Source organism: Colobus angolensis, unplaced genomic scaffold (assembly GCF_000951035.1).
Source record: "Colobus angolensis palliatus isolate OR3802 unplaced genomic scaffold, Cang.pa_1.0 Scaffold120, whole genome shotgun sequence".
Taxonomy (NCBI): domain Eukaryota; kingdom Metazoa; phylum Chordata; class Mammalia; order Primates; family Cercopithecidae; genus Colobus; species Colobus angolensis.
This window is the reverse complement of record NW_012113142.1, coordinates 2,058,624-2,066,613: the sequence shown is the minus strand read 5'-3', so window position 1 is coordinate 2,066,613 and position 7,990 is coordinate 2,058,624. Positions and strand designations below refer to the sequence as shown.

General features: G+C 51.6%; 1 protein-coding gene and 1 pseudogene across 1 annotated transcript in view; one reads left to right on the top strand and one right to left on the bottom strand.

Annotated features, from left to right (window-relative positions):
- CCL24 (chemokine (C-C motif) ligand 24) overlaps positions 1-2,261 on the bottom strand; it is a 21,551-nt gene extending 19,290 nt beyond the window's left edge. Inside the window, exon 1 of the mRNA XM_011930303.1 lies at positions 2,234-2,261. The gene's annotated coding sequence lies outside the window, so the exon portion shown is untranslated. The remainder of the gene's footprint in view (positions 1-2,233) is intronic.
- A 368-nt stretch (positions 2,262-2,629) lies between these two features.
- The window catches only part of LOC105503765, a 9,641-nt pseudogene continuing 4,280 nt past the window's right edge, over positions 2,630-7,990 (top strand).

The window sequence follows — 7,990 nt, the reverse complement described above, 5'->3', positions numbered from 1 at the left end:
ATCCATCCATCCACCCCTACATACATACATACATCCATACATCCATACATACCTCATCGAACCCTGCTATATACCACATGCTCCATCCCAGGCATACCAAGAAAAACTATATGCAGGTGTTGACTTGGAGAACTCTCACACTAGCCCTGAGAGACAGAGGCAATTATGACACAGGTGATAAGTGTCCAGATGGAGGTCTACCGAGGCCACAGTGGAGAGCAGAAGTCAGAGAAAACTTCGTGGAGGAGATGCCCCTTGTGCTGAGTTAGGCTGACCAAGGGGAGTGGGGCTTGGCAGGGAGGAAACTGGGCACAGAAGGGTATTTCAAGCCCTGGAGGTCACAGAGATGAAGTCAAGGCAGAGGGGTGACTTGGTCAGGTTGGAGCCTTAAAGAAATCACTCTGGCTGCAGTAAGTCGTGTGGCAGAACTGTTGGGAAGGCTGTGGTAGGAAATCTACGATGGAGAGGTGGAGGCAGTTAGGATGGAAAGAAGGGGATGGATTTGAGGATCACTCAGGATTGCATTTGCTGAGCTCTGATGCTATACTGGTTGAGGAAAAGGAAGGACTGTCCAGGATAACACTTAGGTTTCAAACTTGAGTGCATGTGTTAGGGGGACCATTCATGGATAAAAACAGTCCACAGGGGCTGTGGGGCTTGGAGTACCAGGGGTTCTAGTAGATAATCGAGGCAGGCAAGGCAGGTAGGGAGAGGTCTTGATGTCCAATAAATTATCAGAACAAGGGAGGGGCTCAAGTCTGTAATCTCAGCACTTTGGGAGGCTGAGGCGGGCAGATCACCTGAGGTCAGGAGTTCGAGACTAGCCTGGCCAACATGGAGAAACCCCGTCTCTACTAAAAATACAAAATTAGCCGGGTGTGGCGGTGCATGCCTGTAATTCCAGCTACTCCAGAGGCTGAGGCAGGAGAATTGCTTAAAACCAGGAGGCAGCGGTTGCAGAGAGCCAAGATTGCACCATCGCACTCCAGCCTGGGCAACAGAGAGAGACTCCTCTCAAAAGAAAAAAAAAAAAATCAGAACAAGAAGACCCTTTAGAGTCTCACCTGTCCCCACACTTTGTGGCTGGGAACTGGAAGCCCAGGGAGATTAGACAGCCTCAACTGCCCCACCCAGCTCAAGACCCAGTGTAGTACCATGGGGATGGCATGACCCTAGAGGTAGACACTCCTGGGTTTGAGCCTTGTCCCAACCATATGCTCACTTGGTGGCCCCAGGCAAGGTGTTTAGCCTCTGTGAAGCTTAATTCATTTACTGAAAGATGGGTGTGACTGTGCACCTCCCAGAATGGTGGAGGGAGTAGGCCTCAAGCTTCAGGGAGGGACTCCATCAAATGCCAGTAGACCAGTATCCCTTCAGCTGTTCCCCTAAAGCCCCACATGGCTCCTCTGAACTCATCTTATCCTCTTATTGTCCCCATGTCACCAATAAGGAAACTGAGGTTCAGGCTGGGCATGGTGACTCACGCCTGTGATCCTAGCACTTTGGGCAGCTGAGGCAGTAGATCACCAGAGGTCAGGAGTTCGAGACCAGCCTGGCCAACATGGTGAATCCCATCTCTACTAAAAATACAAAACTTAGTCAGGTATGGTGACGGGTGCCTGTAATCCCAGCTACTCTGGAGGCTGAGGCATGAGAATTGCCTGAACCCGTAGGCAGAGGTTGCAGTGAGCCGAGATTGTGCCACTGCATCCCAGCCTGGGCGACAGAGCAAGACTCAATCACCAAAAAGAAAAAAAAAAAAGAAAACTGAGGTTTAGAGAGTTAAACGACTTGCTCAAGACTCCTAAGCCACGATAGAGCAGAACTGGTCCTACATCTTCCTGGGAAGAAACCTATGCCCTTGTCATGGTGCCAGGCAGCATGCTCTGCTGAGTGGCACCAATGCCACCACGCCGAGTTCACTTTCTGAGCTGCTCTCCAATGCACCCCTTCCTTTAGACTCTCACGGCCACCATCTTTGCCCAGCCTCCATCAACTCCTTCTTGCATTCTTGTCCCAGCCTCCTAAAGGAAGCAGGTGGACATCTGGGGTGTGATGCAGGGGGGAGAGGGCAGTGGGGTGCCAGGATGAATGGGCACTGGGGTGGGGAGTGCAGGGGGCTGGATTCAGGCGTGCAGACTGGGGGTGTCACTGCTCTCTGGGGTATCCTGCTTCCTCACTACCAAACACACACACAAAGTCCCAGAATACTGGGCACAGGGGAGCCACTTACCCAGAGGTGACAGGGTGACAACTTGGTGCCAAGTGCACAGCAGAAATGACTTCCTTTGACTCACCCGATCTGGGGTGGCAGGAAGAACGGGACGAGAGGAGGGGCGTCTGGGGAGGGAAGGGTGCATCCCGTGCATCTCACCTGGCTTGGCTGGGAAATTCAGGAGTTCAAGGTTCACAAGGACTTCTGAGAGGTTGGATTTGTGGCAACAGGCAGACCGTGATGGGCGCCCATGTGTAGGGTGGGTGGCGGTCCCTGTCAGAAGAGCACAGTGAGCCCATTGTCAGACAGACTTCTCTCCACGCAGACTTCTGCCCTGGAAAGGATGTGGTCCCAGATGGGGCTGGGGAGGAAAACAGGTGGCAGCTATGGAGTGCCTTGCCCTTTGGTCTCCGGATGGGAGGGCTTTCAACAGCTCAACAGGGACGGGAACAGGAGGCACAGATAGCAGCTGAAGCCAAGGGCACTGCTAACCAGATGGTAAACGGGGATGCTGCAGATCAAAGAAGTCAAGAGGATCTTTTTTGCGGGGAGGTGGAGTGGGGGGAAGGGACACAGAGTCTCGCTCTGTTGCCCAGGCTGGAGTGCAGTGGTGCAATCTCAGCTCACTGCAACCTCCGCCTCCCAGGTTCACACGATTCTCCTGCCTCAGCCTCCTGAGTAACTGGGATTACAGGCGCCCGCCACCATGCCCGGCTAATTTTTTGCATATTTAATAGAGATGGGGTTTCACCGTGTGGGCCAGAGCGGTCTCAAAACTCCTGACCTCAGGCGATCCGATCCGCCTCAGGCCTCAGCTTCCCAAAGTGCTGGGGTTAAAGGTGTGAGCCACCGTGCCCAGCTGAGAGGATCTTTTTGTATGTCTCAGTGTCACGGCTGCCTCTTAGATGTTAAAGACCCAAGGAGAAGGAAGCAGGTCAAGCTGTCCAGAGACATATCTGACCACCTCGGATGACAGCAAGAGCCCCACCAAGGGAGGTATGCAAGCACCCCATGACAGATCTCCATGTAGGAAATTCAAGTCTCAGATGAGGGAGCCCTATTCAGCCGAGGCATTCTGGGATCCAGTGAAGGATGTATTTCAGACTTCACGTTATAAGAGCTCAGAGTCCACTGGAGAAACCAACACGGAAATAATTAGAGCCTGAGTACCTGAGTATAGTGGTTGATGCCTGTAATCTCAACACTTTGGGAGGGTTACTTGAGCCCAGAAGTTCAAGGCTAGCCTGAGCAACACGGTAAGACCCCGTCTCTACAAAAACTAAATATTTAAAATTAGCCAGGTGCACTGCTGACCCCAAGTGATCCTCCCACCTTGGCCTCCCAAAGTGCTGAGATTACAGGTGTGAACCGGAGTTCGAGACCAGCCTGGCCAACATGGTGAATCCCCGTCTCTACTAAAAATATAAAAATTAGCTGGGCATGGTGGTGGGCACCTGTAATCCCAGCTACTCAGGAGCCTGAAGCAGGAGAATTGCTTGAACCCGGGAGGCAGAGGTTGCAGTGAGCCGGGATTGCACCACTGCACTCCAACCTGAGTGACAGAAAGAGATTCCATCTTGGCTGGGGGCAGTGGCTCACACCTGTAATCCCAGCACTTTGGGAGGCCGAAGCGGGTGGATCATCTGAGGTCAGGAGCTGAAGACCAGCCTGGCCAACATGGAGAAACCCCATCTCTACTAAAAATATGAAAAAAAATTAGCCGGGCATGGTAGCACACACCTATCATCCCAGCTTCTTGGGAGGCTGAGGAAAGGGAATCGCTTGAACCTGGGAGGTGGAGGTTGCAGTGAGTAGAGATCTCGCCATTGCACTCCAGCCTGGGCAACAGAGCAAGACTTCATCTCAAAGAAAAAAAAAAGAAATTGGCAGGGCATGGTGGCACGTGCCTGTGGTCCCAGCTACTTGGGAGGCTGAGGCGGGAGGATTGTTTGAGCCCAGGAGGTTGAGGCTGCAGTGAGCCATGTTTGCACCACTGTGCTCCAGCCTGGGCAATAGAGTGATACCTTGTATCAATTTTTTTTTAAAATAATTAAAACATAAAGTAAAACAGGGGTGTGTGTGTGTGTGTGTGTGCACATGTGATGTCTGTCACAGAAGCTATCCATCCTCCATCCATATCCTCTTGTCCTTCCCAATTCAGGGATGCTGGTCTGACCTCAATTGCCACCTTCTGGCTGGCTCAGTCCCCCACAGCCAGGCTGACCTGGTGGGGAGGGGGATACAGGAATGCCACATGGGAGAGGCTGATACCAACACCAAGGATTATTAGCCAACACCTGGGCAGGTCTGGTTGACCAAGGTAAGGTGAAGCCAGGGTTACGTTGGCAAATATTTAACAAACTGGCTCTGTGGGGACAAGTGTGATTGGCAGCGTTTGCCAATTGCCATGGTGTAAACCCTCCCACCATGGCTGAATTCAAGTTACCCAACCGATGTCCCTGAAAGTGGAGTTGGGAAGAGATGCTGACAATCCACTCTCCCAGATCAGTGTGAGCTGGCTATGATATACCGCCAGGTGGGGCCCAGGACATTGTCTTAGGGAGCTCCTGCTCTGTAAGTCCTGAAAGACACATGGAGAGAAGAGAATAACATTGAGGCCAGGCACAGTGGCTCACTCCTACGATCCCAGCACTTTGGGAGGCTGAGGCGGGTGGATCACTTGAGGTCGAGAGTTCAAGACCAGCCTGGCAAACATGGTAAAACCCTGTCTCTACTGAAAATACAAAAATTAGCTGGGTGTGGTGGTGCACGCCTGTAATCCCAGCACTTTGGGAGGTCGAGGCGAGTGGATCACCTGAGGTCAGGAGTTTTAAACCAGCCTGGCAAACATGGCGAAACCCCCTCTCTATTAAAAATTACAAAAATTAGCTGGGCATGTTGGTGGGTACCTGTAATCCTAGTTACTTGGGGGGCTGAGGCAGGAGAATCGCTGGAATCCAGGAGGTGGAGGTTGCAGTGAGCTGAGATCACACCACTGCACTCTAGCCTGGGCAACAGAGCAAGACTCCATCTCAAAAAAAAAGAAAAGAAAAATAGAAAAAGAAAAAGAACAGTGTTGAGAAGGAGGTTGGAGGATCTTGACTAACCTGAAGCTCACTGAAAACAGATGTATGCAGGAGAAAGGAAGAGCTACAAGCATACGCACAAGATTCTTGCTGAGGATCCACAGCTAGGGAGGCCCAGAAGGCAGGGAATTCCAGGACAGAAGGGGGCCGGAAGCCCTAACTGTCCAGTGTTCCTGTCACTCCCCAAGACTAGGTGACATGCCTCTCCTCATAGGTAGAGGAGGCCAAGAAGGGACCAGATTCTGCTAATCCACAAAATACGATGGTCAAGAGTTTCACTAAAAGAAGTGGGACCAGGCACGGTGGCTCAAGCCTGTAATCCCAGCACTTTGGGAGGCTGAGACGGGCGGATCACAAGATCAGGAGATCAAGACTATCCTGGCTAACACGGTGAAACCCCGTCTCTACTAAAATATACAAAAAACTAGCCGGGCGACATGGCAGGCGCCTGTAGTCCCAGCTACTTGGGAGACTGAGGCAGGAGAATGGCGTAAACCCGGGAGGCAGAGCTTGCAGTGAGCTGAGATCCAGCCACTGCACTCCAGCCTGGGCAGCAGAACGAGACTCCGTCTCAAAAAAAAAAAAAAAAAAAAAGAAGAAGTGAAAGGATTTCCTTCCTGAAGGACCCACACAGCTGGATTGCTTCCCTAAAACCAAAAAACCCCGGAGCCCTGCTTGCAGAGACCCAACCCCCTCACCACACTGCCGCAGGACACTGACGGTCTGAGGCTGGAGATGGACACACTCTGCCTACTTATTTGACCCCAACACTCATGGGGTCGGTTGGAATAGCCAGGAAACATATGCATCCGGGATCCCAAGAGACAGTGAGTGGGCTGGGCACGGTGGCTCTTGCCTGTAATCCCAGCACTTTGGGAGGCCAAGGCGGGTGCATCACTTGAGGTCAGGAGTTCACGACCAGCCTGGCCAAGATGATGAAACCCCGTCTCTATTAAAAACACAAAAATTAGCCAGGCGTGGTGGTGTGCCTGTAGTCCTAGATACTCAGGAGGCTGAGACACAAGAATCGTTTGAACCCAGGAGGCAGAGGGGCAGAGGTTGCAGTGAGCCAAGATCATGCCACTGCACTGCAGCCTGGGCAACAGAGTGAGACTCTGCCTCCAAAAAAAAAAGAGAGAGAAGAGAGAGAGAGAGCATCTGGCAGAAAACAGGAAAGCCCTGTGCAGTAGACAGCAGCTGCCAGCTGCTGGAGCCAGGGCCCTGACTCTACCCTGTAGGAGGATATGGATTTGGACAGCACTTTCTTCCTCCACACACTGGCACTAATGGTGCTTGCTTGCAACACCTTATTTTACTATTGGGAGGCTTGAATGAGACAGAGTCACAGGAGTACTTTGTTTTTTGAGACAGGGTTTTGCTCTGCCACATAATAACAGCTCACTGGCAGCCTCAGTCTCTCTGGGCTCAACTGATCCTTTCACCTCAACCTTCCAAGTAGCTAGGAATACAGGCACACGCCACCACGCCCAGCTCATTTTTGCTTTTTTTTTTTTTTTTTAAGAGATGAGGTTTTTGCCACGTTGCCCAGGTGGATCTTGAATCCCCAGGCTTAAGCCATCTGCCTGCCTTGGCCTCCCAAGATGCTGGGATTACAGGCGTGAACCACCACAGACACCCCACACAGGAGCACTTTGCAAACTGCAAAGCATTGCAGAGAAATGAACAGTGAAATACCGGTGATGCCCCAGCCACCCAGCGCCACTGGAAATCAGCTTCTGTTCATTAGCTCAGCAGCTCAGGCCACAAAGAAAGTCTTTGGACAAGCTGAAAAGTTAGTCACCCAGTGAGTTTGAAAGCCTGGGGAAGGTAGAATCCCCAGGGAGCCCCAGGGGGAGGCAGGAGACACCAAGACAGACAAAGGCACTGAGAGGGGAGATAGGAAGATTCTCAACACCAACCCTTCTGCTGCATTTGGGAAGCATCTCTGCCCCCACAAGGCTTTTAACCTTGCCAGGAAGGCAAGCTGCACAGGACAGACCACTTTGCTCATCCTCTTCTCCAGAATGTCTGAGAAATGCCTAGTGATTCCTGCCTCCCCTGCCCTAGTCTCTCTCCCTGCTTTCTGCCACTATGGTCCACAGTCCTAAAGAATGACTCCTCCCAAGGAATGGTCTCCTTAGGAACACAGTCCCCAGAATGTGCCAACTCCAATTGGAGAACATCTATGTGACATGAGTTCTGACTATTTTGCATTTCTTTCTTTCCTCTTCTTTTCTTTTTTCCTTCCTTCCTTCTTTCCTTTCTTTTTTTTTTTTTTTTTTTGAGACAGGGTCTTGCTCTGTTGCCCAGGCTGGAATGCAAAGGCACTATCTCAGCTCACTGTAACCTCCCCCTCCCAGCCTCCCAGGTCCAAGCAATCCTCATGCCTCAGCCTCCCGAGTAGCTGGGACTACAGGCGCACACCACTATACCTGGCTAATTTTTGTATTTTCAGTAGAGATGGGGTTTTACCATGTTGGCCAGCCTGGTCTCGAACTCCTGACCTCAAGAGTTCTTCTTGCTTCAGCCTCCCAAAGTGCTGGGATTACAGGCATGAGCTACTGCACACAGCCATATTTTGCAGTTCTTGAGACACGTGGGGAGATGCTGGACGGAGAGTTGATAGACCTAGATTCCTAGATTCTTCTTCCTTCCTTCCTTCCTTCCTTCCTTCCTCCCTCCCTCCCTC